The following is a 23,146-nucleotide window of genomic DNA, read 5'->3' on the forward strand; positions in this document are numbered from 1 at the left end:
CAGCAAATGATTCTGATTTAATTACTGTTATTTTTCAGTCAGGTGAGATTCCTAGACTTTGGCAGATTTCAGGCTGAAAGTGCCATTAGCTTTAAATTTTATGAAAGATTGGCAGCCCTGACAAGGCCATTGTCAGTGCTTCTACCCAGATTAGTGGCTACATGGTTGTCCAATCCTCATCAGTTCTTTACTTCGTTTATTTCACTTCCGGCTTTCTGTCCTCCCAAGCTGAGGAAGACTGATTTGGTGGACATGTATTTATTCTGCTGAGTACCAGTTGATGTGGCAGTAGTTGTTTTATAGTTCAACATGTTTTTATGGCTAATGATCTGTCTTATGACAATTTCACCTATAAGAGGAAATATACGTAGTATAGATGGACTCCAATGTGTCTCTGTTTACTGATACTTATTTATTTATTATTTTCAAGTAAAATGTAGAAGTGAATAAGTTAAGTTTTATGAGAAAAAAAACCAACTTTCTTTTTATTACTTTGTTCCTCTAGAGGTTCATGAATAACATATTGGACACTTGAGGAGTGAGGCCTATCTAGCTCTTTTCCTAACATTTCCACTCCTGTGACCTCTTATTAGATGCCTTTCTCAGTGAAGATACACAATAAGAACTTTGCATGCTTATTGGGAACATATCTGTGAAAAATCACTCAAATGTCATTAAGGCTTTTCTCACAAACCGTAATCATCCAACAACCAGAGTATTTCTTAAAATAGCTGCTCTAGAGGAATGCCATAGAATGAAGTTGTTTCCTAGGATGGCAGTCAAGAATCCTGGTTCCTTGCATGAGCTCTGAAGAAGACAGACTATGTTCACCACTTACTATATCTGAGTGCCCTTGGACAATTCATTTAAACTGCCCCTAATTTTTTTCCCATCCTCTGTAAAATGAATGTAATAATAGCTCTTAATGGTTATAAAATTAGATAATAAGGGCACTGGAATTTAGTAAGAACTTAATAAATGTTAGCTTTTATTATTTCACATTTTTCCTTGATCAATCCTACCAGAAATAAAATTCTGGAAGGTATAAGTAAGTAGTGAAGTGCTAACTGGTCTGGTTAATTGTTAGAGTTCTGTTAAAAAAAAAAAAGTTATTTGAAAAAAATATTTTGGAGCTAGGATCTAGTTTATTAATATATCTGGATTTTCTTTTTTAATTTTGGTGTCCATTATTCACATAAGTAATTGTGGTTTTGCTATATTTTTTCCTCATGAAAAATTAATCATGGCTGTTTAACTAATCTTATTGTATACTGAATTTTGGAATTTTTTAGGATTTGATGTTCTTACTGGGGAGAGGATTTTGAATTATTTAACCACTTTACCTTTGAGCTTCTTATCCACAGATGGATCCACTTACAATAAATGAGGACTACACCAGCATGAAAAGGGCTAGAATAATGACATTTTGCATAAGAAACTAGCAATAATACTTGGTAGTTTTTAAATACTTTTCTTCCACATAGATTTGGGTTATCTTCGCTACACTGTATTTGGTTGGAAGCTTAATAAATAACCACCACAGGACATTTATATCTTTTCAGCATCCATTTTTTTCTTGGACCCAAGATTACCTATATAGCACTTAAGTTAAACTTCTATTCTCTTTATGTGCATACTTAGACATTGAAGCATAGACCATTTATTCTTACAGGTCAAGACCCTGTAAAAATTAATGAGATGTGTCAGAATAGTGCCCTTGGGGATGACAAAACTAGTGTGCAATTCCAGATGGAAGACCAGGCAGGTTCTGCCAGTGGGGGGCATTAGTGGCCTAGTTCAGTAGGAAGAGTTTTTCAGTCCTGGAGATCCTCTGTTATGGACTATCCATAAGGACAAACTCAGCATATTTTAATAAACTGGTATAGCTAAAAATACAAGATTATATTAAAAATATTTTTAGACCCCTTCTACATTGTTCCAAATCTCAAAGTGGGCTCCACTTTTCGGAGTATCATCTACAAAATGTACATATAAAGAATGAGTGATTTGCTTTACCATAAGAGTGTTTATTCACTAGAATATTTTATGTAGAATTCTTTTAAATCAAGGCTCACAAACCCAAGTGTTTATAGGGGTCAGATAGAATATATAAGTAAGTAAAGGGGGCTGGATGGAGAACTGAACAGTTCAATCCACTTGCTAGAACTAGTCTCATATGTTCATTCACCTATATATAGCTGGTGTGGTAAAAGTAACAATGGCCTCAGAGTCTACAGATTTGAGTTTTGGGTTGAGCTCTTTCACTTATTGGCTCTATAACTTCGGATATCAATGTCTTCATTGACATGAAGACGTGTTGCATTACACGCTCTCTAAGGTGACTTCCAGTTTTGAGTGATGGAAGTTTGTGGACAACGATCACCTCAGCCCTCTACCCTACAGATTTTAAATCATAGAGGAAAATCACAATGAACCAAATGGAAATAAAATATCAGCTTTATTCAGAAGTCTTTGATAGTGGCTAGATAGAGGACACTGAAGGGCTTTCTACTTCTCTCTCCGAATGGAGACCTCAAGAACCATTCCCTTAGACTTACTCCCTACTCCTGTGACTGCCCCAGAAAAAAAGCCAAAACAAGCTGAACATGATGAGGTGAGGAGGCCCTATGTGAAAAGTATAAGTGCAAAGTCTATAAAACTTGAATACAGACAGGTGGAAGAAAAATACAGAAAAAATAAATTAGCTGTACTTAAAGATGTGGTGGATCACACCTGTAATCCCACCACTTTGGGAGGCCAAGGCGGGTGGATCACGTGGTCAGGAGATCGAGACCATCCTGGTTAACACAGTAAAACCCTGTCTCTACTGAAAATACAAAAAACAAACAAACAAACAAAAAAAAACCACAAAACACCACCACCACCAATAAAACTAGCTGGGCGTGGTGGTGGGTGCCTGTAGTCCCAGCTACTGGAGAGGCTGAAGCAAGATAATGGCGTGAACCCAGGAGGTGGAGCTTGAGTGAGCCGAGATGGCACCACTGCACTCCAGCCTGGGTGACAGTGAGACTCCGTCTCAAAAACAAAACAAATGAACAAACAAGAATGATCTTTTCTTCCGAATCTCACCCAGAAGAGAAACACCAACCACCCAGAGCACGCTAAGCTCACACTGGCCTCACAAAGTAGACGTGAGGGGGCAATATTTTCCAAATTAAATGGAAGTATTTGACATTAGCCCCACGTTTGTCATTCACACACGCTTATACTAATAAGGATTTTTAGCAACAGAAAATAGAATTTTTATCTAACTAGTTTAAGCACAAAGGATTTATTGAGTGTGAAGACAGCTTAAAGAATTTTGGGGAAGAGTGAAGCAGCTTCCAGGTTTGACTTCAAAAGTTCCTAGACTGCCCAGGGAGCTACTTCCCCTGCTTGATTAGGAAGTTGCCAGCTGCCAACTCCAGAACCTTACCACCTCTGGTAATTTACCATCAAGAAGTTACCGAATCAGAGCTACTTCTACAGCTGTCAGCTCTAGTACATACTTTCCTTTCCAAGGTTCCTGCTGAAAAAATGAATGCCTTGTACTCTGCCTCTCTCCCCAGGCAGGTCAGTGTGAACCAAAGTTTTGTGTCAGCACATTTGATGGACAGAGGCCAGATCTCATCCAGAACCTACCTGCAAGGGAGTCTGGGAAATGTAGATTTTCGTTTTCTAACACCTAATGTTTTTAGACTGGAAGTTGAATGAATCACTTCATCATCCAGAAAGTCATGTTTCCTATCAGCCTTTTTCCTCAGAAGGATGCAGGAAGCTTAACACCACAGGCAGGGCAGGAGGAGCTGGTATTTGATGTGTTTAGCAAAGCAATAGTCTTAAAGGATTAGAAGTTATTTAAAATTTTAGCATTAGGCACAGTCCCAGCTACTTGGGAAGCTGAGGCAGGAGGATTGCTTGAGCCCAGGAGTTCAGGGTTGTAGTATACTGTAATCATACCTGTGAGTAGCCATTGTACTACAGTCTGGGCAACATAGCAAGACCCAGTCTCCCAAAAGAGGGGGAAAAAGGAGAGAAAACGGGGGAAGCAGCCAAAATGGCCGAATAGAAACAGCTCAAGTCTGTGACTTCCACTAAAAAGAATGAAAATTGCAAGTGAATTCTGCATCTTCAGTTGAGGTACCCATGTTCTCTCATTGTACCTGACTCGGTGGTTGGCACTATCCATGGAGAGCAAGCAAAAGGAGGGTGGTATGAGGTTCCACCTGAACGCTGCACGAGACAAAGGGAGTTCCTTCCCCCAGCCAAGGGAGGCGGTAAGGGACTGTGCTACTCTGCCCTGAAAACCATGCTTTCTCCAAGGATCTTTGCAACCTGTGTATCAGGAGGTCCCCTCGTGAGCCCACGTCACCAGGGCCTTGGGTCCCAAACACAGATCTTTGCAGACTCATGGTGGCTGCTCAGGTGGGCAGGCACTGAGACACAGGAGTTTTTGCATACCCCGGCTCCGGGAACTCCCGTGAGGCAGGAGATCCATCCACTCCCTTGGGAAGGGGTCTGAAGCCAGGGAGCCAAGCAGCCTCTTTCAGTGGGCCCCACTCTCATGGAACCCCACCAGCAAAAACGCAGTGGCTTGGAATCCCTGTCGGCCAGCGCAACAGGCTGGGCACTGCCTAAGAAGAATTAGTTCCAGTGGGAGGGGCGGCAGCCATCACTGCTGCCCCAGTTGGCCATTTTCCTCTGCGGCTGGTGCCAGTGAAACTGGGCAGTTTGGACTGGGAGCAATTCCCTACAGTGCAGCACAGTGGCTGTGACAATTCGTGGCCGGACTGCTTCTTTAAGTGGGACCCTGACCCATTCTTCCTCAGTGGGTGGGGCTTCCCTATGGAATTTTTAGCATTGTGAGACAGGGGTTTATGGACAAAATTCTGTTTTCCCTAAGAAGAGCCCCTAGGAGGAAGGGCGGTGGTAGTATAATGGATCAGCAGTCTTAGTCTTTTTTACCTGCTGTCTATGGAGAGTCAGGGGAGCCTACATGAGGGGGATTCCCTCTGGTGCAGCATACCTGCTCTGCTAAGGGGCAGCCAGACTACTTAATTGAGGGGGTCCCTGATCTCATTCATCCTGACTGGGTGAGAACTCCCAACAGGGGTCTCTAGACACCTCATATTGATAGTTCTGGCTGGCATCAAGTTGGTGCCCTTCTGGTACAGAGCTCCTAGAGGAAGGAGCAGGCTGCCATCTTTGATGTTCTGCTGCCTCCACTGGAGATACCTCCAGGTGTGGGAGGGACCCAGGCAAGTAGGATCTGGAGTGGATCCCCAGCAAACTGCAGTGGCCCTGTGGAAGAAGGGCCTGACTGCTAAAAGAAAAACAAAGCAATAACAACAACATCAACAAAAAAGAACCCACAAAAAACCTATCCAAAGGTCAGCAGCCTCAAAGATCAAAGATAGATAAACTTGTGAAGATGAGAAAGAATCAATGCAAAAACACTGAAAACTCAAATAGCCAAAAGTCCAAATGATCGCAATATGTCTGCAGCAAGGGCACAGAACTGGGCTGAGGCTGAGATGGATGAATTGACAGAAGTAGGCTTCAGAAGATGGGTAATAATGAGCTTTGCTGTGCTAAAGGGGTATGTTCTAACCGATTGCAAAGAAGCTAAGAACTATGATAAAACATTACAGGAACTGTTAACCAGTTTAGAGAAGAACATAAATGACATGATGGAGCTGAGAAACACAACATGAGAACTTCACAATGCAAACACAAGTATTAATAGTCAATAGACCAAGTAGAAGAAAGGATATCAGAGCTTGAAGACTATCTTGCTGAAATAAGACAAGCAGACAAGGTTAGAGAAAAAGAATGAAGAGGAATGAACAAAACTTCCAAGAACTATGGGATTATGTGAAAACAAAACAAACAAAAAACAGAAACTCCGACTGACTGGGGTACCTGAAAGAGACAGGGAGAATGGAACCATGCTGGAAAACACACTTCAGGATATCATCCAGGAGAACTTCCCCAGCTTAGCAAAACAGGACAACATTCAAATTCAGGAAATCTAGAGAACCCCAGTAAGATATTCCATGAGAAGATTAACTCCAAGTCACACAATCATCAGATTCTCCAAGGTTGAAATAAAAAAGAAAACGTTAAGAGCAGCCTAAGAGAAAGGCCAGGTCACCTATAAAGAGAAGCCCATCAGACTAGCAGCAGACCTCTCAGTGGAAACCCTACAAGCCAGAAGAGAATGGGGGCCAATACTCAACACTCAAAAGAATTTCCGACCTAGAATTTAATATCTGGCCAAACTAAGCTTCATAAACAGAGAAGAAATAAAATCTTTTTCAGAGAAGCAAATGCTGAGGGAATTCATTGCCACCAGGCCTGCTTTGCAAGAGCTCCTGAAAGAAGCATTAAATATGGACAAGAAAAATCATTACTAGCCACTAGAAAAACTCATTGAAGTACACAGACCAATGGCACTATGAAGCAACTACATAAACAAGTCTACAAAATAACGAGCTAGCATCATGATGACAGGATCAAATTCACACATACCAATATTAGCCTTAAGTGTAAATGGGCTAAATGCCCCAATTAAAAGACACAGAATGGAAAGCTGGATAAAAAGTCAAGATCTACCAGTGTGCTGTATTCCAGAGACCTGTCTCATATGCAGAGACACACACAGGCTCAATATAAAGAGATAAAGGAAAATTAACCAAGCAAATGGAAAGCAGAAAAAAGCAGGGTTTGCAATCCTAGTTTCTGACAAAACAGACTTTAAACCAACAAAGATGAAAAAAGACAAAGAAGGGCATTACATAATGGTAAAGGGATCAAGTCAACAAGAAGAGCTAACCTAAATTTATATGCATCCAATACAGGAGCATCCAGAGTCATAAAACAAGTTCTTAGAGACCTGTGAAGAGACTTGGACTCCCACACAATAATAATGGGAGACTTTAACACCCACTGTCAATATTAGTTTGTCGAGACAGAAAATTAACAAATGTATTCAGGACTTGAACTCAGCTCTGGATCAAGTGGACCTGATAGATATCTACAGAACTTTTCACCCAAAAATAACAGAATATACTTTCTTCTCAGCATCACGTAGCACTTACCCTAAAATTCATCACATTATTGGAAGTAAATCACTCCTCAGCAAATGCAAAAGAAGTGAAATCATAAGTCTCTCAGACCACAGCATAATCAAATTAGAATTCGAGATTAAGAAACTCGTTCAAAACCACACAACTATGTGGAAGTTGAACAACTTGCTCCTAAATGACTCCTGGCGAAATAATGAAATTATGGCAGAAATCAAGAAGTTTTTTAAAACTGATGAGAACAGAGAGGCAATGTACCAGAATCTCTGGGATGCAGCTGAAGCAGTGTTGAGAGAGAAATTTATAGCACTAAATGCCCACATCTAAAAGCTAGAAAGATCTCAAATCAACATCCTGACATCACAACTAAAAGAATGAGAGAACCAAGAGCAAACAAACCCCAAAGACCTCTTCAAGCAGAACTACAAATCACTGCTGAAGGATATCAGAGAGGACACAAATAAATGGAAAAACTTTCCAAAGCTTGCAGAAGACAAGAAGTAACCAAGATCAGAGCAGAACTGAAGGAGCTAGAGACAGGAAAAACCCTTCAAAAAATCAATGAATCCAGGTGCTGGTTCTTTGAAAAAAAAATTAATAAAATAGATAAACCTCTAGCTAGACTAATAAGAAAGAAGAAACAAATAGACACAGTAGAAACTAATAAAGGGGTTATCACCACTGACCCCAGAGAAATGCAAAAACCATCAGGGAATACTATAAACACCTCTGCAAATAAACTAGAAAATCTAGAAGAAATAGATAAATTCCTGGATACGTACACCCTCCCAAGATGGAACCAGGAAGAGGCTGAATCCCTGAATAGATCAATAACAAGTTCTGAAATTGAGGTGGTAATAAATAGCCTACCAACAAAAAAAGCCCAGGACAAGACAGACTTATAGCTGAATTCTACCAGAGGTACAAGGAGGAGCTGATACCCTTTCTTCTGAAACTATTCCAAACAATTGAAAAGGAAGGACTCCTCCCTAACTCATTTTAAGAGACCAGCATCATCCTGATACCAAAACCTGGCAGAGATACAAGAACAACAATAAAAACTTCAGACCCATTGTAGAAGGCAGATATAATGGAAGGACAGGGAGAGGGGAGTGAGTCACAGAGAGGTAGAGGAAAGTAGATGTCAGGATCATTTTTTTTTTCTCCACTGTTAGAACCAAACTGGAGAAATCCTGGGATTCGACTTCCTAGCAGGTTCCTCTCTCACCCAATAAATTCAGTGGGGCAGCATGGATAAGCTGAGGGACTGCTGGAGTACAGCTTTCCTAAGACATTGCATTTCTGTGTATTGTGTGGTTGTGTAAACCAGATTCCTTTGTGGCCCTGAGTGGAGAGGATATGAAAGGCAGGTATGTTGAATATCAGCAGACACACTAACCAGAGTCACAAGGAGTGAGTCACCCTTCAGCAGAGCTGAGAGCTGACAACCCAGGCCATGGAACTGTATGGAAACTGTAGAGACATTTAGAGGGATGCGTAGTGTCATGGAAAGCTGAGATGAGGCTGAATCAGAGATGAGGCTGAGTAGCTGGTGCCAAACCACTGGGCAGAGAAAGACCTGCTCTTCACCAGAGCCTCCCATTATCTGTGAATTCCAGCAAGATGAATAGCAACTGAGAAGACAAGCAACATTGCTGAAGAGACTAGGGGACATAGAAGACATCTATGGATATGAGAACTTCTTTATCCCTAAGGCCCTAAAGCTTTAGATAGCGATCTTGGTGTGAAACCTGGGGTAGGAGGCTAGGAATCTAATCGACTGAGTGCATTCTACCTATAGAGACTACACTTTATTTTTTAAAAGCACTTAACATATCATAAGGTTATTGGATTGAACTAAATGTTAACTTCATCCTGTTGCTAACAGGCTTTAAGAAGAAGATCCAGGCAGTTGTAACCCAAATGATGTAGATTTTCTTTGTACATGTGGTTTTAGAGGGAGTAACTTTGTGACACTGACAGTTATCTCTCTTTTTCTGACAGAAACAGCTTCCCTATCACTTCACTACGAAGTAGAAGTATTGCTTCCCTGACTTAAAGCAGGGATGTTGCCAGAGTGGGAGATGGGTCTACATCCCCACACTTAGAATCTGTGCTTTTATTGAGATAAACTTTACTCTGTGCATTGCAAAGGGTTAAACCAAAGAAAACACCACCATCACCACCACCAGAAACAACAACAACAAACAAACCCTAGATTACCTTTTTTACTGATAGAGCAGATGTCAGGAAACTACAGCCTGTGGGCCAAGTCTCTCTTGTCACCTAAAGTTTTATTGGAACATAACCATTCTCATTCATTTACATATTATCTATAGCTGCTTTGTCAAACTTGAGTAGTTGGAACAGAGATTGTATGTCCTACAAAGCCTAAAATGTTTACTATCTGGCCTTTTATGGAAAAAGACAAAGCTTGCCAATGTCTTCCATAGAGTATAAAAAATAAGTACATACTAGTGGGATGCATTTTATACTAAAGGAACACAGAATTGGAGGGGAGTCATCATGGGATAGTGTTCACCAAAAATGATTTTCTAGAAGAGCGGGATACATCTGGCTGGGCTTGTAAGAGAAAGCAGGATGGCGTTCATTTTTTGTTCAACAGGGGCTGGATGAAAAATGTCCCAAAGCAAGCCCTAAGATGTCATCATGGCTTAGCTAATTTATAGTTGGGTGACTGGGAATGAAGTGACTGGGTAGTTACTTTAATAATAAGATTGAATAATTGGCTAATAGTTGTCATGCTCTATAGCAGAGACACCTGTCTCCCAAAGTTATTCTCACTCATAGAACATTCTTACCCATTCCCTCTTGGTCATCTGCAGACGAGCATGATGAGCTTGGGCCAAAGGTGAAGATGATGCAGCCACAAGATGGGAGGAGCCTGTGATCCTAAATCTCTGCTTAGAGGAGAGGCTCCTGCTGATAATGAATACTGATTTTGGACTTCCTGTGAGAATAAAGAAAATTTTTAATATGTCTGAGCCATTGTATGCTTTTAGGCTCATGTTTGTTATGTCAATTGATACTATTTTAATGCCTGAAATTGTTATTGGAAGTGGAGTGCTGCAAAACAAAACCAAAACTAAACTAAACTAAAATGTATTTGAGCAGTGGGGATGGTGAGGGAATTGATATCAAGCCTGGAAAATGAAGATCCACATTACATAGCTTCAAAACATTTGGAAAATCTGTTCTTTTCCATAATCTGCAAATAAGGCCCCATCAAACCTACTGAGTCTATAACTTGGAGTGTTGAGAAATGCCAGAATAATAGTGTATATTGTGTTTTAGTTTTTTTTGTTTAGTATTGTATTATGAGATAGATGAATTCAGGAGAAAATTTGCAAATCTCCAGTATAAATAAAGGTAATAAAGAATGTCTAGAAATTTGAGGTCTTAAAAAATTGAGAAAGCCAACTACAAGCAGCTGCTGGGTTCCTATCAAACTCAAGTATTAATCGTCTGTCAGGCACTGGCTGGTGGCTGACTGTCAGGATTCTAATCCTAGCCCTACCACTCATTGTTCGTGTGACAGTAAGTGTGTTATTTAACTTTTCCAATGGAGAGAAGTTATGAGGTGAAGTGGCCCTGAAGGTTAAAGCAGGTCTTTAAGAAGCTGAGACTATGAGGAAGCAGAAACTATCAGTGAGCAGGAATACGAGACAGAGAAAACCTGCACATTTGTGGTGAGGACTTCAGTGTATGTGGTTTGGAGAATGGAGCAGATGGGCACTTGTGGTACAGCCAAATCCCTTCAATGGTAGATAAGAACTTCATGAACTTTCCCTGCTAAGATTTTGAGAAATGCTGTTGCTCTAGAACTCCAGTTTCTACGAGGCCTCATGCTAGTATTCTCTTGCCGAGTCTGTCCCGCAGACTGTGGCCAAGCAACAGATGAAAGTAGTACACAGACACAGGTACTTTGCCTGACAGTGCGGCTAGAGGACTGCACAGCCTAGCACTGCCCATGAGAGTGCAGCCCTAATAAACTGGAGCCGTTTGTATTTATTTAGTACAGATTTAATGACAAAGGCCTGGAGCCAACACAACCTGTGGATAATTAATATTGTCATCCCCCCTTGCAGGGAGCAGTCTTGCAAATGATCAAAGGTCGGTTTCCAGACAACATAAGTAAATAAACTTATCTAGATAAACTCCCTTACATTCCCTTGTACCTACTTTTTGCCCTCTGCTTCAGGGTAATAGAATTAACTGCCTTCAGCTTTTATTCTCTCCTGGATCTTTGCAAAACCTCCCAGCCTTCCAAGAAGGTTTGCATTTTTCCCTGTAACTTTTCCCACCATCTTGAGTGATCTCCTGCACATTCTTCTTGTATTCTATGAGATTTGCAATCCCTCATTTTCTCTTTTTATTCTAAAATAACTCCACCTTTTACTTAAGATAAACTGAGCGAACCTAGCAAAAACACCTATGATTAAACAAATGTTTAACTTTTATGTATCTATATTGGGATGGAGAATTTGGCTTGGTAATGGAATAAATTGTCAGGCAAACCTATCAGCCTACTCTGTAGAGATATTTTTGCAAAAATGAGATGCTTGTGCTCAGATATTCAATTATAAGAAGCTTCTTTCACACCTCCCTAATTGCTAACTTCTTTGCCTGTTAAATTTGTGATTATGTTTTAACAAAAAAGTAAATAGTGAAATTAAAAACATATAGTAAACAAAATTATAATAGTCATATGGGAAATTTTCACTGTTTTCGAGTGAAGACATGTCAAAGTGTCCCCAAAAAGAAAAATCCTGCTCCACAAAGTATCTAATGATCCCGTGAAATCCACAATTTTGTCCTCATCAATTTTTTTTTCCTGAAATTTGACCCCTTTAATTTATTTCGGGATAGCATTTGGTGTGGAAAGGTAGAAAAGGTCAATGAGAGCTTGTTAAAAAGATTCCGTTGGGAGAGGGTTGTTGGTGCCAGGCCAACTCCACTGTTCCTTACCAGCACCAGCCTTGAGTTGCAACTGCAGCAGCAGAATGGTCACTGGCAGTTTCATGAACGTTGACTTTTCCTACCTTCTCCTCTTCTGCCCTAGTAAAATTAACTTTCTGTGAGTCCAGGTACTTCAGCTGCAGCTTTTTAATGTTAGCTGAATCACCCAGGGCCTGAAAGGAGGAACATTTATCATGTACCCGCTCGGTTCCAGATGCTTTTAAATACACTCTCTCAGCTAGTACACACTGTTGTTATCATCTCTATTTTACAGATAAGGAAGTTTAGAAAGACTTACTGGCTTGTGCAAGATCATCAGTTTTTCAAGTATCAAGATTTTCTGATTCCAAAGCCCATTTTTCTCCCACTTGCTTATGTTACCTCTTGAGCAAATTCTTTAGGAGGCAGAAACATTATTGGGAAAGTTACAAGAGGCAGTTCTTTCTATGGCCTCATGATACACAGGATATAACTTATTCCACTAGACCACAGTGCATCCTATCTAAAACACAGGACATTATAAATGTAACTAGAAATCTTTTAGATAGCACAGATGTTTAGTTCAGAAGGGGAAAGAGGGAGGAGGGTTGCAATCTCTTTGTTCTGTGCATTTTGACTTCATTTCATTTCTCTTCATGCTCCTTGGCATGCTTTACTCAAAAGTAGCTCCTAACCACATTTGCCTGTAGTATGCCTCATAATAGCAAGGGCCCCAGAAAGCCTAGAATGCTCAGAGTTGAGGCCGAGGTGCTGATGACAATGTTCATTTTGTAAGCGGCCACCAGAGCCTCATCGGCCATGCATCATCAGGTCTGCATCAGATATGGCTATGTAGCAATTTAGCTGTGCTGGTTCCTTCTTGCTCTTCCTGCACTCCAATAACTTACAAAAATAAAAACATTTTTCAGTTTTAAAATTGCAGTTTTATAATCATGGAAAGAAGACAAAGGAACAGGGATTTTTTCCGTTAGGAATAACTGGGGGACATACTGGACCGCAGCTGAGAATTCTAACTTAAACTCTTCCAGTAGAACTCTTCTACCTTGCTGTATACAAGGAAGTTGCTGAATAGATTACTCATTGGTGCCTCAGCTGATTTTATAATTCTATGACTATGGGCTAGTGAGAGCCCACAGATATCTCTGTCATGGGCTAACATCAAATGCACCATGTTATTCTTTGAATAACTCATTCATTCATTCACCAAATACTTGTTGAATGCCAGTTGCATGCTAGGTACTGTTCTAGGCACTTGAATTACAGGAGAAAGCAAGATAGCCAACCTCCCTTCCCTCGTTGAGCTTTTTTCCTACTGGGGAGGGAGAAAATAGACAAGTAGACACAGGGAATAATTTATGAGAGTAATGACTATTCTGAAAACTGTAACACTAGCAATGTGATAGAGATGGGAAATAGATAGGAGAATAGGGAGACAAAGCGGGGTATAGAGATCTCACTGAAGTCTAAGGAGTAAGATTTGACCTGAGGCCTGAGTGTCATGAAAGGGGTCTTTTGTCTGGCCAGCATCATCTCCCACCTGGATTGTTGTGACACCATCTTTATGGGCAGCCTGCCTCCAGTCTTCCCCACCTTCAATCCACCTCACTCACTGCTGTCAGATTGTCTGCTGAAATTCTATGTGACGAAGTCACAGCCTGACTTCAGCCTTTCCAGAATTCTCCTGGACCTGAGGGGTAATGTGAAAACCTTGTGGCAGAATTTGTGTAACCCTTTATGATGTGTCCTCTAGGTAGTTTTTTAGACTAACTTTTAGTCAATGGAGATAAAGCAGACATTCAGCCAATCTTTGGCCCTGCCCTGAATCTGGCTGTTCCTGGCTGGGTTGTGCCATTACCTCTACCTCAGCCCTCTAACCACACTTGGCTCCTACCAAGTGTGCATTCCTACTCGTTCCTTATCTTGAAATCCCAGGTCAGACAACCCCTCCTCCATGAATTCTTTTGAATCACCTCTTTCACCATTATCACCTGGCACTTCAGATAGAAATATTTTCTGTCAAGTTCCTATAGCCTATTGTGCACATTTCTGTGATGCCACATTATATGACATTGTGGTGATTTATTTGCATGTGGGTCTTTTTCACTAGATTATGAACTCTCCAACAGGTAGGGCTTTTAATACCAATATTCCTAGTGCTTTGCACATTTGCTTGCATATACTAAGGTTGCAAATAACATTTGTTTGATGCATTAAGATATATTCTTCATCCTATGTGCTAAAGTCAAGGTGTTGGCAGAGATGTATGTGCAGTTAAGTTTGGCCCAATTGTGCCACGATTCATATTGTATAATACTTTCAGGGGAAGATATGAGGTATAAGCTTTTAATATAGGTATAGAATCCTGTAATGTAGGTGCAGAACCAGGAAGTAAGGAGAGGGAGTGGAGAGAATAGGAACTTGAAGGGGCAGGAAAAAAAAAGAATGAAATTTCTGTAGAAAGTAACACTTTTTTTGTGATCTTCTGACTACCTCAAATATTTTTAAAAGAGAAAGAAATAAAATTCTTTTTTTTTTTTGAAACAGATTTGCTGTGTCGCCCAGGCTGGAATGCAGTGGCGCAGTCTTGGCTCACTGCAACTTCTGCCTCCTGGATTCAAGTGATTCTCCTGCCTCAGCCTCCCAAGTAGCTGGGATTACAGGTACACACAACCATGCCCGGCTAATTTTTGTATTTTCATTAGAGACGGGGTGTCACCAGGTTGGCCAGGCTGGTCTTGAACTCCTGACCTCAGGTGATCTGCCCACCTTGGTCTCCCAAAGTTCTGGGATTACAGGCATGAACCACGGTGCCCAGTCTTTTTGTTTTCTATTTTGAATTGTATTATTAATATATAAATGCATTCCAATTGTACAACTCAAGCACTATTCAAGAGAGCTAAAGTACTTTGTGGTATGCTGAATAATGGCCTCTCTAAAGATGTTCATAGCCTAATCCCTGGGTCCTGTGGATGTTACTTTACATGATAAAGGGAGTTAAAGATTTTGAGATGAAGAAATACTCTTGGATTATCCAGGCAGGCTCAAAGTAATGACAAGTGTCCTTCTGAAAAGAGGCAGGAGGATCTAAGTCAGCAGTGGAAGATGTGGCCATTGAAGCAGGTGGTGGGAGTGAAGCAAGAAAGAGGCCGCAAATCATCTAGTGCAGGTAGCCTCTAGAAGCTGAAAAAGGTAAAGAAATAGATTCTCCCTTAGAGCCCCAGAAAGAACCATCTCTGCCAACACCTTGACTTTAGCTCAGTGAAACTGATTTTGGATTTCTCTCCTCTAAGTGTAAGATAATCAATTCATGTTTTGTTTTGATTTTTCATTTTCAACTTTTATTTTAGAATTAGTGGGTGTCATATGGGTGTAGTTTTGTTACATGAGTATATTGTGTGATTCTCAGGTTTGGAATATGATTGAACCCACCTACGTAGTGAGCATAGTACCCAATAGGTAGTTTTTCTGCACTCACCCCCTTACCTTTCTCCCCTTCTAGTAGTCCCCATTATCTATTTTTCTTGTCTTTATGTCCATGTGTACCCAATATTTAGCTTCCACTTGCGAGAACATGCAGTATTTCGTTTGTTTAGGATTATGGCCTCCAGCAGCATCTGTGTTGCTGCAAAGGACATGATTTCATTCTTCTTTATGGCTGCATAGTATTTCAAATTCATTTTTTTTTAAAAGCCACTAAGTTTGTGGCAAATTACAACAGTGGCAATAGGAAACTAATATGGTCTCTCAATTTCACTCTACCAAATATATCCCAAAGTTATTAATGTGGTGTGTATCTTTCCAGGCTTTTAAAAACAAATAACATATACCTGTGCATGTGTAAATAGTTTGGTTTTTGAATGATTTTTTAAAAAAATTTTGCTGCATATATATTCTGTAATTTTCTTTTTCCCTTATCACTGTTTCTTGGGTATTTTTAAAATCAGTATATTATAACGTATTTCATTCCTTTCAACTACATTTTGATTCTTCCATTCTATGGATCTTCCATAATTTACATTACATTTTAGTAATTATATAATTACTAAATTATAATAAATTGTTGAAATTTACCTTTCTGGTTGAAAAGCATAGTTAGGTTTTTGTTCAGGATATTAAAAACCCAATTTCAACTGTACATGATCATCATTGGAAATATTATATTTCTCTCAAATGAATGGTTACATCTGAATGCACCTTGGAGAAAGCAATGTTAACAAATCCTCCCTGATCCAAGATTTTCATTTATGATTTTTTTAAAATCTTGAAGTTTTATGAACAACTGTGTATTTCATTTGCAGATAGATTATATATAGCTTTAACAGATTAAAAATAATAGTAAAAAAAATTCCACCCAGAAAACAGTCTTTTTTTGAGCCAGACTTGTCAGAGCAGGTTACAACACATAATGAGATGTCATAGCCTGGTGAGATATGCAAAGCAGGTTCAGAAAAACTGTCAATGACTGCATAGTGACTTTAATACTGAGGATAGTAAATCTGGGGAAAAAGAAATCCATTGGCTGCCATTCTATTTAAATGACTGGAAATATGTAGTTATCAAAGCTCTGATAAATGTTCTCTGTAGGTCAAGTTCTTTCTTTTAAAAAAGGACTACGGTTTTATAGAATTGTTTTGGAAACTGAATGCACTTTGCTACCCAAGCCCTACTCAAAGTACTTGCTGTCAATCAGTAGAAAAGATTTGGCCACCACCTTTGTGTTAAATATAAATGTAGTCGAAAGGTTTAATGGATTAAAACTGTGCTGTTTAATTTGAAATGGAATTTCCCGCCATCCTAGCTTAGGTAGTTAGGATTCTGTAAGTTTGCTTTTCATTCCAGCCTGGTTTATAGGCACAATAAAGAAAAGGCAAGCAATGGATTTAGAATGCAAGTGTGTCAAATTGAGGAGATAGGCCTCCTTTTGGTAGAAGGAGAGGGGAAAATCACCCCATTAACTGCAACTTGTTAAAATTTACTAAGTCTCTATATTTTATTAGCCCCTTTTCCCCTCTTCACACCAAAAGAGTAGGTAGAAGGTAAGCAGCAACAAGGAGAGACATTACATGCAGAGGTGAACACTGATATGACAGAGTCTTCTTTTAATAACAAACAGTGTTAGCTCTCTAGGAGGTAGACAGTATGAAGTGCAACAAAAACTGTAATTATGCTCTCAGCAGGGAACCTATATTTAGAGTGACAGTAAGAGTGTCTCTAAAAACCTGCTAGGTTAAGGCTGCTAGTCTTAATTACATGTATTAGGAGTTTGTGTCTTTACTTTTTTCCTTTTAAAATTCAAAGAAAAAACCTAATTATAACTTGGACCCTAGTAAATTGGGCCATATTTAAACAATGAACATTTGGCAATCTCATCATGCATCATGACGCATGTGACTGGTACAGCTGCTGTAGAAGCCAAACTGGCTCCCCCAAATAATTTGTTTTTGCTGCCTCCATGACAGAGGAACAACAAACAAAAGCTAAACAAGGGAAATAATGAAATTATGCTTCTTTCCAGTCAGTGACACCTAAGCCTTCTGGAGGTGGGGATCATTCCTTGGGTTGATTCTTACATACAGAATTACAGGTCGTTCATATGTTGTTAATGTGTATGTTAGCTAGATGATGGTGGGATAAATATTCTTGGTTGGATTTTTGCTGCTATTTTGGTCCTAGATATAACAATAGCTCACAACTGCTTCTAGTTGACTTTAATGGAAGCGTATGAAGCCCAAAATTTTAGGTTTTGCAGGGAGTGCAGCAGCATGTGTTATAGCTGAACAACATGTTTCAGAGTTATAAGGACCGGTCCTGTGGCATTCGTTATAAAGATGGCTCCTGAACATGGAGCTGACTACATTTGACTTTTCCATATATGTCTTAACCTTCACTTGGTTTATTCCATACTAGCTTCTTATGCTTGTGTACAATGTGCACTGGACTTCAAGAAAGAAGAGCTCAATCTGTTAGGCTTAGATTATAATACTATGGATAAGTGTATGAATATGGGGGATTGTGATGCCCTCTTAGTGGGGTTACTTGTCATTAAGATGACACTTTGTAATTTTGCTAAGCACTCAATAAATATGTTCCTTACTAATTCTCATTGCTCATATGTAGATTAAAAAAGCTGAGTATTACAAAGTTGTGGGATGAACTGAATAAAATTAATTTGTTGAGTTTAATAGGCAAAAGTTATGCTGATATGACTGAGCTAATGAATCAAGCTGTATAAAAGTGAATTTAATTTATTTTGATACTATTCTTTTCTATGGCTCTATTTCTGGAAGTTCTGATGGGTTCTATGACTCACGTGATTTTAAGATAGTCTGCACAAAATTGTGATGACTAAAACATTTTCTTCTCTTTGGAATTTATATATAACTAAATTGAATTTCTATTTGCTTTCAAATAACTATCAAAGTAAAATAATAGTTGTTCTGAAAGGATTTAAATAAATGCTGAAAATATGGAAACCATTTACATATTTATTGGTGCCCCCATTGAAGTTTTATCTTGGGCAGCCCAACTTTCAATTTTGCTGAAATACTAATTTAGTCTTCATTATTGTTGGCTTGAGGAAAGTAATCACTGGTTCTAAAGTTAATAATAGTTTTATAGTAGAGTCTTGTGGAATTTTACAGTGATAGGGATCTGTAATCTAAATAATAGCATTTTTCTAATTAAGCAGCAATTGAATAAACAATAAAAATCAAGGATGAACTATTCGTTTATTTTGATGTGTTTAGTTCAATTTAGATTATACTTCATAGAGTATTTGTTATTGCTCTGTTGAATAATTAAAGTAATGAGTAACATGTATCACTGGGACAGTTTTCTGTATTTTATCAAAATAAATTGTTAGATGAAAAATTGAGCAAGGTTTATAGAGGCCACTTGAAACATTATTGGATATTACTAACAATAAGCATTAGGTAGTGAGCACAATAATCTTTCACATAATCCGTCCCTAAAATGTGATCAGTTCAAGCAAGAAGTTAGTGAATATTATTATTAAAAGATGACCAGTTGCCATAATAGTAGAAATGGTGGCAAAAATACAAGACAACAGGGTCCCATTGATTTAAGAATGACTTTTAAAAACATCACCAAAAAGAGATTCTTTGAGCATATTTTAACCACATAAAGTAGTAATTATCTTAAGTGTTCCAAAATTGAGCCATGTAATATTGGAAGTGAACCCACAGATCTTTATAGCAGGTTTTCCCTTTTTATAGAAGCAAAATCATAGAAAAGATAATCACTAGAAAACCTGAATAAATAATTTTCATGATACTATCAAGGAGGTCTTAGAACTGACATTTAATGCATTTGTTTCCCATCCCTATGTATGTCCATTATTGAAGATGGTGAATGACTAGCCTTTCTATGGAATCTCAAAATATTACCATATGTTACCATATGCTTCCAAGCCAAAGGAAAACCTGAATGGCCATCTCGTCAATTTCACACCCTGCAAGGAGATTCACATAAGTTAGTTAATACCAGTGAGATATTACCCAATTTTAAATTTTCTCTAGCAAAGCTCTGCCTTCTGTAACCCCACTTTGAGTGGGTTTAGCTAATCTCATAGTCTGGAAAATCTTCATAAATAACATCCATTTAAGTCAGATCCATTTTGTGGTTCTGTCTCCACAGAAATAAATGACAACTGATTTAAGCATGTTCGCCTGTGATTCTTGATTGACTTTTGACCATTTCAACATCTATATTCATTTAGAACATTTTGTTTTACTCTGTTTTTTTCTTTCCCTTTCCATCAAAAGCTTTAAATGTCATTCTGGCCTTTTATTTTTCTTTAAGTTAAACTCATTAATCTGAGGTGGGATTTGAGAATATTAGGATATTAGGAAAGTGTTTGAGATAAATTGAGTGTTTGAGATGAATTTAGACCTTCTATGATGTTTCACACTTAAGCTTGGAAATGATTCTTTTATGTGTAGTAGTATTTTGAATTCTTAAAAGTTGTCAGTCATACCTTATAATTTACCCATTTCTTAGTCATATACATTTGTTCTTTCCCAGTGTTTTCCACAACTGCATACTACAGTTGACCCTTGAACAACTCTAGGGACACCAACCCCAGTGCAGTGGAAAATCCGTGCATAACTTTTGACTCCCCAAGAACAGTAACTACTAATAGACTGCTGTTGAATGGAAGCCTTACCAATAACATAAGCATTGATTAACACACAGTTTATATGTTATATGTATTACATACTATAGTCTTATAATAACATAAGCAGGAGAGAAGAAAATGTTAAGAAAATCATAAGGAAGAGAAAATGTATTTACTATTAAGTGGAAGTAGATCATCATAGCGGTCTTCATCCTTGTTATCTTCATGTACAGTAGGCTGAGGAGGAGGAGGAAGAAAAGGGCCTGGTCTTGCTGTCTCGGAGTGCAGAGGCATAATAAAATCTATATGTAAGTAAATCTGTGCAGTTTAAACCCATGTTATTCAAGAGTCAACTGCTCTACATATTATAATGTAAGTGGAATACATGTTATTAATATGAGTAAAAACAGTGATATTTATCTCTAAAGAACTGTCAGACTAAATGTATTTGTAGATTCATTGATTCAAGTGACAAATGTAAGAATAGTGATCTTTAATATGTAAATAAATTATATTTGACAGCAGTAAATACTCAGCATAGTGTTATTTCATTTATTTATTTTTACTGTTTTACAATCTAAATGATACCAAGAAATTTGTTCTTAAAATGTTGTAATTAATCTAGTTGAGGAAAATGTCATATAAGGGAGTCAAACTTTTAAAAATGATTGTTGTTATACTGTGTTTCACAATATAATTTTTAGCATAAGAGAAGTTTTACACTAGCATAAAATGGAATTGTTTAGACTGGTACTTTGGTTTAGCAATGGTAGGTAATACAGTGCAGTCCTCATTTTACTGTAAGAAAGTCCACCTAATGTTTTATCTGTGACCCCTGATACCATTGCTTTAAAAAGATTCAGTCCACTTAATTTGTTAATTTGTTAAAGACCAGGTCATAGCTGCTCATTCATTTGAATCTTACCATGTATCTCAAGTGATCAATTCAATTTGCATGGAAAAGACACAGGACAGAGAAGGTTTGTGAAAATTCTCATGAAAGAAGACTGGTGAAGCCAGAATTATAATTTATCCTGATTTAGCTCAATCTCCTTCAGTATGGGAATATTAATGCTCCTTTTCTCTGTTCACCCCCAAATTATGTTTTAAGCATAAGTCCAAATCTAGATTTAGAATAATTTCTGAGTTTTAAAGAGCAGGTCTGTGTTTTTCAACTCAGACATTATATTCATAAGAAATCTGGGGTAATACCACTTGAAAATAGGAATTTCTTAACTCCAAAATTTATGAGACTTCTGTCTATTAGAAGAAAAATATGGAATTTTCTTTCCTTAAGACATGTTTTTACTGGGACAGCCTGTTTGCCATTGCTGCTTAAAACTGATCCCAAAGAGAAAATCCTCATGATTCATTGGATTGCTTGCCTTGGAGCAAGGCCAGGAGCAGTAAGTTTTCAAGATAAACAGTGCTCAGGCTGAAAGAATGGCACAGACGATTTCTCAGGTGGAGTGTTCCCACTTTCCTTCTGGCATGTACTGTATTTCATCGTGTCTTACAGATAACGCTTGAGGGGAATCCAGTATGAAATAAGTTTATGTCATAATACTTATTTCCTGGCAGTTTTATCAAACTATATCTTGAATATCCCAAAGAGCATGGTTCTAAATTTATTGGCATTTATGGATTGAAACCTATTTTTCATCACATTTTAACCAGGGACCCTGATGCCTGTTTTGCTCAGTGTTGTATCAGTGTTGGCATAGCATCTTGCCCAGACCAGGTGTTCAATTAATATTAACTGTACAAGTTGAATGAATGAATTCAGGTTCACCTCAGTTGAAATTTGATTAATAAAGCCTAGGATGATGTAAATGTAGCCAAGTCATACCAGACTGAACATTTGGTCTTCATAATTGGCCATGTTTATGTCTTCTGAATAATCATACAATGCCATTTGTTCATTTTTGTTCATTCAGTCATCCAAAAGATATCTATTAACTATCTTGGCCATGATTGGCATTTCACTAGGAGTTAAGATACAGCAATAAGATAGACTAGGCCTCTGAGCTATATCACAATGCATGAGGTACTTGCCCTGCCTTGTTTGGTGTTGCCATTCTGTATTTGACTTGAGGCAAGCACAAAAATATTCACAAAATTGAATAATGTGCAGACTAACATGGTCAGAGTGGGAAGATATGATACGGTGCTAAGGGATAAAAAAGCCTTCACAGAGGTAGCTAGGGCTCAAGGATAGGTAGGCATTTGGAAGGTAAAGTTGGTGACACAGAGTTTCCTAATATTGCAAGAACTCTGTGTGTGTGTGTGTGTGTGTGTATTTGTACACTTGACTAGAGAGAAGAGGAAATGGGGGAAAAAAAGAGACACATGGTCCAAGAGAAATTAAAAAGAAATATTTTTTTTTCCATGTTTGCACTCTACTATTCTATTCTCCTATTTACTGAGATTGGAGCCCCATGGGGTGAATAATTTCATCTTTGCTTTCTACATTGCCCTTCATCAGTACACACTCATGATCAGGTTTCTGGAACTTAATGGCAAACTTGTTCTGATTGAGAGTGCAGCTAACTGGTATAATGGTGCATTGTCTGAGAGACCAAAGTTAAAGACATTTAGTTGTTTCTGCACTCTGATATCACCAAAATCAACCACTAATCAGAACCTCATTCAGTTTCCTAAGTAAGAATGTTACTCTCGGATGTTATTTATGAACCTTATGTCTTAGAGCACAAAAGTATCATTTAAAACATAGAAATTTATAGAAGGTAATTTTGTAATTCTAAAGAGTTAATGCAGTACCAAGCAAGTATCATGCATCCCCTGAGCTTTCATATGAAAGTAAAATTGATTTGTCCACCTAATTTCTTTCAGATCAATTTTACTAATATGTATTTATCGGTCATTTAGGAGTTTTGTTGACCTTTTCTTTCTTATTCAAAACTATTGCTTATTTTAGAGTTCA

General features: G+C 38.4%; 1 protein-coding gene across 3 annotated transcripts in view; it reads left to right on the forward strand.

The window, feature by feature from the left end:
• LOC144333309 (uncharacterized) overlaps positions 1–23,146 on the forward strand; it is a 263,646-nt gene that overhangs the window by 57,079 nt on the left and 183,421 nt on the right. Inside the window, exon 2 of one of the 3 annotated variants that reach the window (XR_013401867.1) lies at positions 14,610–14,822. The exons of the other annotated variants lie outside the window; for them this stretch is intronic. The gene's annotated coding sequence lies outside the window, so the exon portion shown is untranslated. Of the gene's footprint in view, positions 1–14,609; positions 14,823–23,146 lie in introns of those variants that run through there. 3 annotated transcript variants of the gene reach the window in all.

The sequence above is a fragment of the Macaca mulatta genome, chromosome 12 (genome assembly GCF_049350105.2).
Source record: "Macaca mulatta isolate MMU2019108-1 chromosome 12, T2T-MMU8v2.0, whole genome shotgun sequence".
Taxonomy (NCBI): domain Eukaryota; kingdom Metazoa; phylum Chordata; class Mammalia; order Primates; family Cercopithecidae; genus Macaca; species Macaca mulatta.